Below are 16,101 nucleotides of genomic sequence, written 5' to 3' on the forward strand. Positions count from 1 at the left end.
TGATCCCATGTAAGCTCTAGGACAAGTTCGTTCAAATACCGATGGTGCGATATGGCCAAAATCGGCAAAAAATGAATTTTCAATCCAAGATGGCGGCTTTCCTGTTCGTTTTAGAGCTTCGGCTACGCTGACTTTTTTGACCAGCCCGACCTAAGGCACGCGTGTACCAAGTTTCGTGCATGTACATTAAACATGCTCTTCAGGCCCACAATATTTAGGGGGTGGAGCAGTTATTTGTCCCGCCCACTTTCATTTTTTAACGCACATTCCCCGAAACACTAACAAACGTAAATTTACACCAGGTCTGATGCGCTTGCAAAAATTGGTGAGTTTTGGGGCATGTTCAGGGCCTCAAAAATGCGATTCATTTGGTAGGCGGAAGAAGAAGAAGAAGAACTAGTACCGCAAGCGGTAATTGACGGGTTCGAGCTTGACGGCTCGCGAGTCCCCGTGCGTCCACGTCGCCGCGCGAGTCCTCTTCCTCATCTTCCGTTCATTCACCGCTTGTGGTACTGGTTATTTTCAGCTGCATCCCAGCGCAATGTCAGGCGTGTCCTTTTAAAATGGCCGTCTTCCTGTTGGGTGAAAGGCGTGTCCGTAAACGTGTTTAGGGAAGGTACCTTGACTTACATAACAAGTTTCATGTGGATCGGAGAATGTCAGACTTTACTTCCTGTTTTGGGAGTTGTACTTCCTGTAAGGAGGTCATCCTTTACAGACATGTTCAGGGCGGGTCTGAGGTCTAACAGTGTGATTTCATCTATAAGTTGTTATTTTTATGAAAAACAACTGATGGTATCAGAATTGAAGCTGAATTTTAGAAATAACTAGTTATTTTTGTGATAGAACATCTGATGGTATAAGAATTTAGGGTGCATTTTCTCTTTTTTCCCTCTGTTACTTTTTCTCTCTTCCCAATTTTCACTGTTTTTTTTTTCCTTGGCCCCTCTTGCAGTACCTTTTGCCCCATCTTTCCCTTTCAGAGCAGCATGAGAAACTGTAAATGTTAGATTTGATAGATTTGTAGGCAAATGCCTCCATCATGTGGCGAACAAAGGTTACTGCACTGACGAACCACTCAGTAGAGTGGATCCTGTGCAGTGTTCTCATGTCAACACCATTGAACAATATGTTATCATATTCAGCAAGCATCATCTACCATGTGTTTTACATGTTTTCATTCATTTTGAGTATGATACAATGAAATTTGTTAAAGTTATAAGGGAAATTGTGAACTTGTATTTTCTGTTACCACCAGAATGCGCTGTTTTCAAAATGTACAGTTTTTGCATAAGCATCTTCAGCAAGATCCCATCATCGGTCGTCACGAGTTTGGTTAAGATCTGACCTTCCATCGCAAAGTTATAAGAGTTTGTTGTTGTAGCGAAATACCAGACGTCATATTGTCTGCCGTCAACAGGGGGCACTGTTTTTGAAAATGAATATTTTCATATAGGCATCTTCAGGGATTGACTATCATAAATCCTAGCAAGTTTGGTTCAGATTGGAATAGCATTCGCAAAGTGGTAGCAGTTTGTTTTTTGTCGCAAATATCTGACTTTGCAGTGTTGTCATTGCAACATTGTTGAACAATTTGTTATCATATTAGGCACGCATCATCTACCATGTGTTTTGAATGTTTTCCCAAATTTTGAGTTTGATACAAGGAAATTTGTTAAAGTTATAAGGGAAATTGTGAACTTGTACTTTCTGTTACCACCAGGTGGCGCTGTTTCCAAAATTTACAGTTTTTGCTTAGGCATCTTTAGCAAAAGCCCATCATCTATCATCACAAGTTTGGTTAAGATCTGACCTTCAATCGCAAAGTTATAAGAGTTTGTTGTGTGTTGCGAAATACCAGACTTCCTAGTGTTTGCCACCACCAGGAGGCGATGTTTTCAAAATTTACAGTTTTTGCATAGACATCTTTAGCAAGGTCCCATTATCGATTGTCACTTGTTTGGTTAATATCTGACCTTCCATGGCAAAGTTATGAGAGATTGTTGTGTGTTGCGAGGAATCGTGATTTTCGCCAACTTTCCTGACCTTCTTCTTGTTCGCCGTGATACTTAATGAAAAGATTTTGATACCTTTGGATCCTCAACTTGTCCACAGTGACCTCAGCAAGTTTGAAGGTGATCCCATGAAAGCTCTATGACAAGTGCGTTCACATACAATTGGTGCGAAATGGCCAAAATCTGCAAAAATGTACTTTCAATCCAAGATGGCGGCTTTCCCGTTCGTTTTAGAGCATAGGCTGCTTTGAATTTTTTGACCGTCCTGACCTAAGGAACGCGTGAGTACCAAGTTTAGTGCATGTACATTCAACGTGCTCCTCAGGAGGACAAGTTTTAGGGGTTATAAGAGTTTTACCTTTTGTTGTGAAAAATATGAATGAACACCAACTTTGGCGCCCCCTATCTCAAAAACCATGTGACATTTTTAAAAACTTTTAATAACTTTAGATCCTCAACTTGTCCACAGTGACCTCACCTAGTTTGAAGGTGATCCCTTTAAAACTCTATGACAAGTGCGTTCACATACAATTGGTGCGAAATGGCCAAAATCTGCAAAAAATGTACTTTCAATCCAAAATGGCGGCTTTCCTGTTCATTTTAGAGCTTCGGCTACGCTGACTTTTTTGACCGTCTGGACCTAACGAACGCGTGAGTACCAAGTTTTGTGCATGTACATTCAACGTGCTCCTCAGGAGGACAAGTTTTACGGGTTGTAAGAGTTTTGCCTTTTGTTGTGAAAAATATGAATGAACACCAACTTTGGCGCCCCCTATCTCGTACACCGAGCGACATTTTAAAAAGCTTTCAGGAACTTATGCTTGGCAACTTGTTCACAGTGACCTCACCAATTTTCAAGGTGATCGCACAAAAACTCTAGGACAAGTTCATTCAAATATCAGGTGTCATAGTGTCTGCTGTCACAAGGGGGCGCTGTTTTTGAAAGTGAATATTTTCATATAGGTGTCTTCAGGTCCGGACTATCATCAATCCTAGCAAGTTTGGTTCAGATTGGACTCAGATTCGCAAAGTTGTAGCAGTTTGTTTTTTTGTCACAAATATCTGACTTTGCAGTGTTGCTATGGCAACACCGTTGCACCATTTGTTATCATAATAAGCACGCATCATCTTTCATGTGTTTTAAATGTTGTCACAAATTTTGAGTTTGATACTATTAACTATGTAAAAGTTATTACTGAAATTGTGTATTTGTTGTATTTTCTGTTACCACAAGGAGGCGCTGTGCTAAAAATGTACAGTTTTTCCACAGACTTCTTCAGCAATGGTCCATCATCAACACTAGGTAATTTGGTTGGGAAGTGACCTTCTATCGCAAAGTTATAAGAGTTTTGTTGCCTGTGGCGAAAAATAAAAATTTTCACCAACTTTGCCGGCCCCTTTCTCGTACGCCATGATACTTATTAAAAAGTTTTTAGCAACTTTAGATCCTCAACTTGTCAAAAGTGACCTCACCAAGTTTGAACGTGATCCCATGTAAGCTCTAGGACAAGTTCGTTCAAATACCGATGGTGCGAAATGGCCAAAATCGGCAAAAAATGAACTTTCAATCCAAGATGGCGGCTTTCCTGTTCGTTTTAGATCTTAGGCTTGCCTAGGTTTTTTGACCGTCCCGACCCAAGGAACGCGTGTACCAAGTTTCGTGCATGTACATTAAACGTGCTCCTCAGGACGACAAGTGTTAGGGGCTGGAGCAGTTATTTGCCCCGCCCACTTTCATTTTTTAACGCACATTCCCGGAAACACTAATAAACGTAAATTTTCACCAGGTCTGATATGCTTGCAAAAATTGGTGAGTTTTGGGGCATGTTCAGGGCCTCAAAAAGGCGATTCATTTAGAGGAAAAATAATAACTAGTACCGCAAGCGGTAATCAACGGGTTCGAGCTTGACGTCTCGCGGGTCTCCCTGCGCCCACCTCGCCGTGCGAGTCCTCTAGCTCATCTTCCGTTCATTCATTGCTTGCGGTAGTAGTTATTTTCAGCTTGGACTATTTTCAGCGTCCATGTGTTAAGTTAGAGGGCACTTCCTGTTTAAAATGGCAGACTTCCTCTTTTTCCTATTTAATTTAATTTAATTTAATTTAATTTAATTTAATTTAATTTTATTTAATTTAATTTAATTTTATGATTAAGTGCAATATAGGCTATGGTATTGGTATTGGTATTGGTTCAATATGTGCAGTAATTGCAAGTTTTAATAAAAATTTAACCCTCCACTTGTTTTTTTTATTTTGGCCCCCCGTGTATTTGACTTTGGCATTACTGCTTTACAGACATGTTCCGGGCGGGTTTGAGGTCTCACATATCAAGTTTCAAGTGAATACAGCAATCCCAATTAGAGCAGCATGAGAAACTGTAAATGTTAGATTTGATAGATTTGTAGGCAAATGCCTCCATCATGTGGCGAACAAAGGTTACTGCACTGACGAACCACTCAGTAGAGTAGATCCTGTGCAGTGTTCTTATGTCAACGCCGTTGAACGATTTGTTATCATATTCAGCAAGCATCATCTACCATGTGTTTTACATGTTTTCATTCATTTTGAGTATGATACAATGAAATTTGTTAAAGTTATAAGGGAAATTGTGAACTTGTATTTTATGTTACCACCAGAAGGCGCTGTTTTCAAAATGTACAGTTTTTGCACAAGCATCTTCAGCAAGATCCCATCATCGATCGTCACGAGTTTGGTTAAGATCTGACCTTCTATCGCAAAGTTATAAGAGTTTGTTGTTGTAGCGAAATACTAGACGTCATATTGTCTGCCGTCAACAGAAGGCACTGTTTTTGAAAGTGAATATTTTCATACAGGCATCTTCAGGGATTGACTATCATCAATCCTAGTAAGTTTGGTTCAGATTGGAATAGCATTCGCAAAGTGGTAGCAGTTTGTTTTTTGTCGCAAATATCTGACTTTGCAGTGTTGTCATTGCAACACTGTTGAACAATTTGTTATCATATTAGGCACGCATCATCTACCATGTGTTTTGAATGTTTTCCCAAATTTTGAGTTTGATACAAGGAAATTTGTTAAAGTTATAAGGGAAATTGTGAACTTGTACTTTCTGTTACCACCAGGTGGCGCTGTTTCCAAAATTTACAGTTTTTGCTTAGGCATCTTTAGCAAAAGCCCATCATCTATCATCACAAGTTTGGTTAAGATCTGACTTTCAATCGCAAAGTTATAAGAGTTTGTTGTGTGTTGCGAAATACCAGACTTCATAGCGTTTGCCACCACCAGGAGGCGATGTTTTCAAAATTTACAGTTTTTGCATAGCATCTTTAGCAAGGGCCCATCATCGATTGTCACTTGTTTGGTTAATATCTGACCTTCCATGGCAAAGTTATGAGAGATTGTTGTGTGTTGCGAGGAATCGTGATTTTCGCCAACTTTGCCGCCCTTCTTCTTGTTCGCCGTGATACTTGATGAAAAGATTTTGATACCTTTGGATCCTCAACTTGTTCACAGTGACCTCAGCAAGTTTGAAGGTGATCCCATGAAAGCTCTATGACAAGTGCGTTCACATACCATTGGTGTGAAATGGCCAAAATCTGCAAAAAATGTACTTTCAATCCAAGCTGGCGGCTTTCCTGTTCGTTTTAGAGCTTCGGCTACGCTGACTTTTTTGACCGTCTGGACCTAAGGAACGCGTGAGTACCAAGTTCCGTGCATGTACATTCAACGTGCTCCTCAGGAGGACAAGTTTTACGGGTTGTAAGAGTTTCACCTTTTGTTGTGAAAAATATGAATGAACACCAACTTTGGCGCCCCCTATCTCGTACACCGAGCGATATTTTAAAAAGCTTTCAGGAACTTATGCTCGGCAACTTGTTCACAGTGACCTCACAAACTTTCAAGGTGATCGCATAAAAATCTAGGATTAGTTCATTCAAATATCAGGTGTCATAGTGTCTGCTGTCACCAGGGGGCGCTGTTTTTGAAAGTGAATATTTTCATATAGGCGTCTTCAGGGCCAGATTATCATCAATCAGAGCAAGTTTGGTTCAGATCGGACTCGGATTCGTAAAGTTGTAGCAGTTTGTTTTTTGTCACAAATATCTGACTTTTCAGTGTTGCTGTGGCAACAGCGTTGAACGATTTGTTATCATATAAAGCTAGCATCATCGACCATGTGTTTTGAATGTTTTCCCAATTTTTGAGTTTGATACGATTAACTCTGTAAAAGTTATTACCGAAATGTTTATTTTTTGGATTTTCTGTTACCACAAGGAGGCACTGTGCTCAAAATTTACGTTTTTTTCACAGACTTCTTCTGCAATGGTCCATCATCAACCCTAGATAATTTGGTTGGGATGTCACCTTCTATCGCAAAGTTATAAGAGTTTTGTTGCCTGTGGCGAAACATTAAAATTTTCACCAACTTTGCCGGCCCCTTACTCTTACGCCATAATACCTATTGAAAAGATTTTGATACCTTTGGATCCTCAACTTGTCCAAAGTGACCTCACCAAGTTTGAAGGTGATCCCATGAAAGTTCTAGGACAAATCTGTTCAAATATCATTGGTGCGAAATGGCCAAAATCAGCAAAGCATTTACTTTCAATCCAAGATGGCGGCTTTCCTGTTCGTTTTAGAGCATAGGCTACGCTGACTTTTTTGACCGGCCCGACCTAAGGAACACGTGTACCAAGTTTTGTGCATGTACATTAAACGTGCTCCTCAGGACCACAATTTTTAGGGGGTGGAGCAGTTTTTTGGCCCGTCCACTTTCACCAGGGGGCGCTGATTTTGACATGAAATATTTTCACATAGGTTTGTACAGGGCCAGACTATCAACAATCCTAGCAAGTTTGGTTCAGATTGGACCAGGATTGGCAAAGTTGTAACAGTTTTTTTTTTTTAGTATTTTCTACCACCACCAGGAGGCGCTGTTTTCAAAATGTATTGTTTTCGGCAATATAGTGGCCTTCAGCAACTACCCATTATCAAACATAGGAAGTTTGGTTGGGATTGGATCTTCCATCGCAAAGTTATAAGAGTTTCGCTTTTTGTTGTGAAAAATAGGAATTTACACCCACTTTGGCGCCCCCTATCTCGTACACCATGAGACATTTTAAAAAACTTTTGATAACTTAAGTTCCTCAACTGGTTCACAGTGACCTGACCGAGTTTAAAGGTGATCGCACAAGAACTCTCGGATTTATTCATTCAAATACCAGAGGTCATATTGTCTCCGGCACCAGGGGGTGCTGTTTTTGAAAGTGAATATTATCATATAGACGTCTTCAGGGCCGGACTATCATCAATCCTAGCAAGTTTGGTTCAGATTGGACTAGGATTCGCGAAGTTGTAGCAGTTTGTTTTTTTGTCGCAAAAATCCGACTTTGCATCATTACCATGGCAACATCATGTAACTCTACGCCATCATATTGAGCACGCATAGTCTACCTTGTGTTTAGGGTGATTTTTACCAATTTTGAGTTTGATACGATAATCTCTGTAAAAGTTATTCCCGAAATTGTAAAAGTAACTTTTTTTTTTAGATTTTCTGCCACCACCAGGAGGCGATGTTTACAAACTTGACAGTTTTTGCATAGCCATCTTCAGCAAGGGCCCATCATCGATCGCCACAAGTTTGGTTACGATCGGACCTTCCATCACAAAGTTATAAGAGTTTCGTTGCGTGTAGCGAGAAATTACAAATTTTCGCCAACTTTGCCGGCCCTTTTCTCGTACACCATGCGACATTTCAACTAACCATAAGCATCGTTAGATCCCCAACTTGTCCACAGTGACCTCACCAAGTTTGAACAGGATCCCATGTAAGCTCTAGGACAAGTTCGTTCACATACCATTGCTGCAAAATGGCCAAAATAGGCCAAAAATGGCTGTTCAACCCAAGATGGCGGCCTTCCTGTAGGACTTACAGCGGCGCTAGCACGGACTTTTTGGACCGTCCTGACATGCTTAACACGTGTACCAATTTTCGTGCATGTACGTGAAACACGAGAAAAATCGGCCTGATGAAAGCTGTTTTTCATTTTCGTAAGCCCCGCCCACTTTCAATTTTGAACGCAGTGTCCCCGAACTACTATCAGACGTAAATTTACACCAGGTTTGATGCCCTCGCAAAAATTGGTGAGTTTTCGTGTATGGGAAAGGCCTCAAAAAGGCGATTCATTTAGAGGAATAATAATAATAATAATAAGAATAATCTTCACAGTTTCAATAGGGTTCTTGCAACCAAGTTGCTCGAACCCTAATAATCTTCGCAGTTTCAATAGGGTTCTTGCAACCAAGTTGCTCGAACCCTAATAATAATAATAATAAGAATAATCTTCACAGTTTCAATAGGGTTCTTGCAACCTTGTTGCTCGAACCCTAATAATCTTAGCGATTATAATAGGGTTCTTGCGCAACCAAGTTGCTCGAACCCTAACTAGTACCGCAAGCGGTAATCAACGGGTTCGAGCTTGACGGCTCGCGGGTCTCCCTGCGCCCACCTCGCCGTGCGAGTCCTCTAGCTCATCTTCCGTTCATTCATTGCTTGCGGTAGTAGTTATTTTCAGCTTGGACTATTTTCAGCGTCCATGTGTTAAGTTAGAGGGCACTTCCTGTTTAAAATGGCAGACTTCCTCTTTTTCCTATTTAATTTAATTTAATTTAATTTAATTTAATTTAATTTAATTTAATTTAATTTAATTTAATTTAATTTTATGATTAAGTGCAATATAGGCTATGGTATTGGTATTGGTATTGGTTCAATATGTGCAGTAATTGCAAGTTTTAATAAAATTTAACCCTCCACTTGTTTTTTTTATTTTGGCCCCCCGTGTATTTGACTTTGGCATTACTGCTTTACAGACATGTTCCGGGCGGGTTTGAGGTCTCACATATCAAGTTTCAAGTGAATACAGCAATCCCAATTAGAGCAGCATGAGAAACTGTAAATGTTAGATTTGATAGATTTGTAGGCAAATGCCTCCATCATGTGGCGAACAAAGGTTACTGCATGACAAACCACTCAGTTGAGGGAATCCTTTGCATTTTTGCCAGGCAACACCATTTAACGATTTGTTATCGTATTCAGCAAGCATCATCTACCATGTGTTTTACATGTTTTCATTCATTTTGAGTATGATACAATGAAATTTGTTAAAGTTATAAGGGAAATTGTGAAATTGTATTTTATGTTACCACCAGAAGGCGCTGTTTTCAAAATGTACAGTTTTTGCACAAGCATCTTCAGCAAGATCCCATCATCGATCGTCACGAGTTTGGTTAAGATCTGACCTTCCATCGCAAAGTTATAAGAGTTTGTTGTTGTAGCGAAATACTAGACGTCATATTGTCTGCCGTCAACAGCAGGCACTGTTTTTGAAAGTGAATATTTTCATACAGGCATCTTCAGGGATTGACTATCATCAATCCTAGCAAGTTTGGTTCAGATTGGAATAGCATTCGCAAAGTGGTAGCAGTTTGTTTTTTGTCGCAAATATCTGACTTTGCAGTGTTGTCATTGCAACACTGTTGAACAATTTGTTATCATATTAGGCCCGCATCATCTACCATGTGTTTTGAATGTTTTCCCAAATTTTGAGTTTGATACAAGGAAATTTGTTAAAGTTATAAGGGAAATTGTGAACTTGTACTTTCTGTTAACACCAGGTGGCGCTGTTTCCAAAATTTACAGTTTTTGCTTAGGCATCTTTAGCAAAAGCCCATCATCTATCATCACAAGTTTGGTTAAGATCTGACCTTCAATCGCAAAGTTATAAGAGTTTGTTGTGTGTTGCGAAATACCAGACTTCATAGCGTTTGCCACCACCAGGAGGCGATGTTTTCAAAATTTACAGTTTTTGCATAGACATCTTTAGCAAGGGCCCATCATCGATTGTCACTTGTTTGGTAAATATCGGACCTTCTATCGCAAAGTTATAAGAGTTTTGTTGCATGTGGCGAAAATCTTAAATTTTCACCAACTTTGACGCCCCCTTTCTCGTACGCCATGATACTTATTAAAAAGTTTTCAGGAACTTTAGATCCTCAACTTGTCCACAGTGAACTCAGCAAGTTTGAAGGTGATCCCATGAAAGATCTATGACAAGTGCGTTCACATACCATTGGTGCGAAATGGCCAAAATCAGCAAAAAATTTACTTTCCATCCAAGATGGCGGCTTTCCCGTTCGTTTTAGAGCATAAGCTGCTTTGAATTTTTTGACCGTCTGGACCTAAGGAACGCGTGAGTACCAAGTTTAGTGCATGTACATTCAACATGCTCCTCAGGAGGATAAGTTTTACGGGTTGTAGGAGTTTAGCCTTTTGTTGTGAAAAATATGAATGAACGCCAAATTTGGCGCCCCCTATCTCAAAAACCATGTAACATTTTAAAATACTTTTAATAACTTTAGATCCTCAACTTGTCCACAGTGACCTCAACCAGTTTGAAGGTGATCCCTTTAAAGCTCTATGACAAGTGCGTTCACATACCATTGGTGCGAAATGGCCAAAATCTGCAAAAAATTTACTTTCAATCCAAGATGGCAGCTTTCCTGTTCGTTTTAGAGCTTCGGCTACGCTGACTTTTTTGACCGTCTGGACCTAAGGAATGCGTGAGTACCAAGTTTTGTGCATGTACATTCAACGTGCTCCTCAGGAGGACAAGTTTTACGGGTTGTAATAGTTTCACCTTTTGTTGTGAAAAATATGAATGAACACCAACTTTGGCGCCCCCTATCTCGTACACCGAGCGATATTTTAAAAAGCTTTCAGGAACTTATGCTCGGCAACTTGTTCCCAGTGACCTCACCAACTTTCAAGGTGATCGCATAAAAACTCTAGGATTAGTTCATTCAAATATCAGGTGTCATAGTGTCTGCTGTCACCAGGGGGCGCTGTTTTTGAAAGAGAATATTTTCATATAGGTGTCTTCAGGGCCAGATTATCATCAATCAGAGCAAGTTTGGTTCAGGTCGGACTCGGATTCGTAAAGTTGTAATAGTTTGTTTTTTGTCACAAATATCTGACTTTGCAGTGTTGCTGTGGCAACACCGTTGAACGATTTTTTATCATATAAAGCACGCATAATCGACCATGTGTTTTGAATGTTTTCCCAATTTTTGAGTTTGATACGATTAACTCTGTAAAAGTTATTACCGAAATGTTTATTTTTTGTATTTTCTGTTACCACAAGGAGGCGCTGTGCTAAAAATGTACAGTTTTTCCACAGACTTATTCAGCAAAGGTCCATCATCAACCCTAGGTAATTTGGTTGGGATGTGACCTTCTATCGCAAAGTTATAAGAGATTTGTTGCCTTGTGGCGAAACATTAAAATTTTCACCAACTTTGCCGGCCCCTTACTCTTACGCCATAATACCTATTGAAAAGATTTTGATACCTTTGGATCCTCAACTTGTCAAAAGTGACCTCACCAAGTTTGAAGGTGATCCCATGAAAGTTCTAGGACAAATCTGTTCAAATATCATTGGTGCAAAATGGCCAAAATCAGCAAAGCATTTACTTTCAATCCAAGATGGCGGCTTTCCTGTTCGTTTTAGAGCATAGGCTACGCTGACTTTTTTGACCGGCGTGACCTAAGGAACGCGTGTACCAAGGTTTGTGCATGTACATTAAACGTGCTCCTCAGGACCACAGGTTTTAGGGGGTGGAGCAGGTTTTTGGCCCGTCCACTTTCACCAGGGGGCGCTGATTTTGACTTGAAATATTTTCACATAGGTTTGTTCAGGGCCAGACTATCAACAATCCTAGCAAGTTTGGTTCAGATTGGACCAGGATTGGCAAAGTTGTAACAGTTTTTTTTTTGTAGTATTTTCTACCCCCACCAGGAGGCGCTGTTTTCAAAATGTATTGTTTTCGGCAATATAGGCGCCTTCAGCAACTACCCATTATCAATCATAGGAAGTTTGGTTGGGATTGGATCTTCCATCGCAAAGTTATAAGAGTTTTGCTTTTTGTTGTGAAAAATAGGAATTTACACCCACTTTGGCGCCCCCTATCTCGTACACCATGAGACATTTTAAAAAACTTTTGATAACTTAAGCTCCTCAACTGGTTCACAGTGACCTCCCCGAGTTTAAAGGTGATCGCACAAGAACTCTAGGATTAATTCCTTCAAATACCAGAGGTCATATTGTCTCCGTCACCAGGGGGTGCTGTTTTTGAAAGTGAATATTTTCATATAGACGTCTTCAGGGCTGGACTATCATCAATCCTAGCAAGTTTGGTTCAGATTGGACTAGGATTAGCAAAGTTGTAGCAGTTTGTTTTTTTGTCGCAAAAATCCGACTTTGCATCATTACCATGGCAACATCATGTAACTCTACGCCATCATATTGAGCATGCATCATCTACCTTGTGTTTTGGGTGATTTTTACCAATTTTGAGTTTGATACGATAATCTCTGTAAAAGTTATTCCCGAAATTGTAAAAGTAACTTTTTTTTTTTAATTTTCTGCCACCACCAGGAGGCGATGTTTACAAACTTGACAGTTTTTGCATAGGCCTCTTCAGCAAGGGCCCATCATCAATCGCCACAAGGTTGGTTAAGATCGGACCTTCTATCGCAAAGTTATAAGAGTTTTGTTGCGTGTGGCGAAAATCTTAAATTTTCACCAACTTTGACGCCCCCTTTCTCGTACGCCATGATACTTATTAAAAAGTTTTCAGGAACTTTAGATCCTCAACTTGTCCACAGTGACCTCACCAAGTTTGAACGTGATTCCATGTAAGCTCTGGGACAATTTCGTTCAAATACCGATGGTGCGAAATGGCCAAAATCGCCTCTGTTTTGGCGTGCAATCCAAGATGGCGTCCTTCCTGTAGGATTCACAGGGAAGTTGTCATAGACTTTTTTGACCGTCCCCACCTCATGAACATGTGTGCCAAGTTTCGTTCATGTACGTTAAACCCGAGAGCAGATGACCTAATAGAAGTTTTTTGCGTCAGTTTTTAGCCACGCCCTCTTCCATTTTTTGACGCACATTCCTTGAAACACTGATATACGTAATTTTACACCAGGTCTGATGGGGTTGCAAAATTTGGTGAGTTTTGGGGCATGGGAAAGGCCTCAAAAACGCGATTCATTTGGAGGAATAATAAAAATAAGAATAATCTTAGCGATTATAATAGGGTTCTTGCGCAACCAAGTTGCTCGAACCCTAATAATCTTAGCGATTACAATAGGGTTCTTGCGCAACCAAGTTGCTCGAACCCTAATAATCTTAGCGATTATAATAGGGTTCTTCACACTCACACACACACGCTCTCACACACACACACACACAGTGGAGGAAGAGAGTGTGTTTTCCTCTCTTTCTTTGTTCGACTGCTCAAGATAAATTTGCTTTTAGTAGGAAGTGTTTGTGGCGAGTGTCAGAGGTCAAAGGTGACGCGGGGTTATCATCAGGTGACATCATGTATCGTCTTCTGTCAACACCACATTAGTTTTTCTGTCATCTATAAAACAAGACCAACTCAAGGGTGATGATGTGTGAAAACGGTGCACAACGGCGACCTGTAGTGTTTAAAACTGGTACTGCAGTCTCATTTAAAACAATACAGAGAGATTCCATACGTTAACTATTCAGCAGGAAGAGTTACTAACTGACCCTCAGCAGCTTTTATTTAAACTCGTTTCTTTTCTTCCGGTCGAGACATTTTTCAGATTAGCACTGAGACTTTTTACCATTTGACCCTGTCATACTAGGGGGCGCTACAGTGCATAATCCACACATTTGATGTTGCAGAGATTTTCACCCTGTCATTTATCCAGAGACATCGCCGTGTCCTCGTTATTCTTAAGGTTTCAAATATGTTTGAAAGAGTGAAATAGTTTGTGTGAGAATGAGATGAACTCTCCGTGAGCACGGATGGTAAAGTGGAGCGTTGTGTTCCCGGTGTGTTGTCGTCAGTTTGTTTAAAAGTGTGAAGCAAACTTTCTCTGTGTTTAAAATGAAGAATGAAATAAATAAATGAAGGTGCCCTTGAAGTGAGGAGTAAGAGAAGCTCGACGTGAGGATTTCATGTCTCCTTTTGAAGTGTCTTTATGAGCAGAGAGTGAATGAAGCTAAGCTCCTCTCTCCTTTTCTTTTCTCCTCCGTTCACTCGAGGGAGCATCCTTTCTTTTCTGCTGCAGCCGTCGCAGCATACTAATGTTTTACAGCAGCGCGCGGTGCTTTCTCTCACACATGAACGAGTCAACTCAAAGTTTTCTAATTAAAATTTGATCTCAGTGCCGATTGTTACCATCAAATTTCCATTTTATTTAAATTACGAGGAGATCTGGCTAATTATGGAGTGAGTGCTTGTTGTCGCCCGTGACAACAGAATTAAATAAAACAGAATAAATGTCATATTTTATCAAGAATGTATGAATTTATAAAAACAATCATTTATTTAAATAAAAACTGCACAGTTTGTTTAGTTTGAATGTTGGTGGTGATTCAGATGCAAATCCAGGTTTAATCCAGGATTTAAAACTTCACTGTGTGCTTTGTTTGTAAAGCAGATTTTTACAGTTTTTTACAAACACAGCTGATGAATCATGGTCTTGTTTTTAACTGTGTGTTTAAGTGTTTGTGTTGACCGCTCCCTGCAGACACACACCGTGTCTCTGCGTCTCATATGTGTGTTTTCTTCTCTAATGGTTAATGGTTTCCCAGCGTCTGCTCCAGCCAGTACATCCAATGTTTCAGGATCATTTATTCTCCAGCGTTTACGTGGAAACAGCGCGGAGCTCGTTACAATGATTACTCTCCACTTTGAACAGAAGGCTACAGGAGGTCACTTTCAGACACTCTCATCTTTTTCTTTTCTTTTTTTGGTCAGAGAGAGAGAGAGAGAGAGAGAGAGAGAGAGAGGAAGTCAGACTGCTGCTGCTAAAACAAATGCTGTCTCTTTATTCCGCTGTACTGTTGAATGTTGCAGTGCAGTTCTTTGTGGAGAGCATGAATAAAAGAGTTCCTGAGGAGGAGAAGTGCAGCATCCTGCTGAGCCACATTTAGATCTGAGACAGGAGGGAGCAGCAGAGAGAGAGACAGACGCTGAGACAGAGAGACAGACGCTGAGACAGAGAGACAGAGAGACAGAGAGAGACAGAGAGAGACAGCGGCAGAAGACAGGCAGCTGAGAGAGAGAGACAGACAGAGAGGCAGACAAGCTGAGAGAGACTGAGACAGAGACAGGCAGCTGAGACAGAGAGAGAGAGAGAGACAGAGAGATGAGAGAGAGACAGGCAGCTGAGACAGAGAGACAGAGAGAGACAGAGACAGACAGAGAGAGAGAGAGACTGAGACAGGCTGAGACAGAGAGACAGAGAGAGAGACAGGCGGCTGAGACAGAGAGACAGGCGCTGAGACAGAGAGGCTGAGACAGAGACTGGCTGAGAGAGAGAGAGCGCCCGAGAGACTGACGCTGAGAGAGAGATGAGACAGAGACAGAGAGAGAGCAGGACAGAGACAGAGAGACAGACAGAGAGACAGAAGACAGAGAGACAGACGAGAGACAGAGAGACAGAGAGACAGAGCCAGAGAGAGACTGAGAGAGAGAGAGAGAGAGACTGAGACAGAGCAGAGCGCTGAGACAGAGAGCAGGCGCTGAGAGACAGGCAGAGACAGAGAGAGAGAGACAGAAGAGAGGCAGACAGAGAGACAGGCGAGACAGAGACAGAAGAGAGACAGAGAGACAGGCGCTGAGACAGAGACAGACAGAGAGAGCTGAGAGAGAGAGACAGAGAGAGACTGAGACAGAGAGAGAGAGCTGAGACAGAGAGACAGACGCAGACAGAGAGACAGAGAGAGCTGAGAGAGAGAGACAGAGACAGATATGAGACAGAGAGATGAGACAGAGAGACAGATTGAGAGAGAGAGAGATAGAGAGAGACAGGCGCTGAGACAGAGACATTGAGAGACAGAGAGAGAGAGACGCAGACAGACGCTGAGAGAGAGAGACTGAGAGAGAGAGAGACAGACGCAGAGAGAGAGACAGACGCTGAGAGAGAGAGACTGAGAGACAGATATATATGATCATATTATATATAAGATCATATTTTATATATACATGATCATATATATATAAATACGAT

Source organism: Solea senegalensis, linkage group LG21, assembly GCF_019176455.1.
Source record: "Solea senegalensis isolate Sse05_10M linkage group LG21, IFAPA_SoseM_1, whole genome shotgun sequence".
NCBI classification, from domain to species: domain Eukaryota; kingdom Metazoa; phylum Chordata; class Actinopteri; order Pleuronectiformes; family Soleidae; genus Solea; species Solea senegalensis.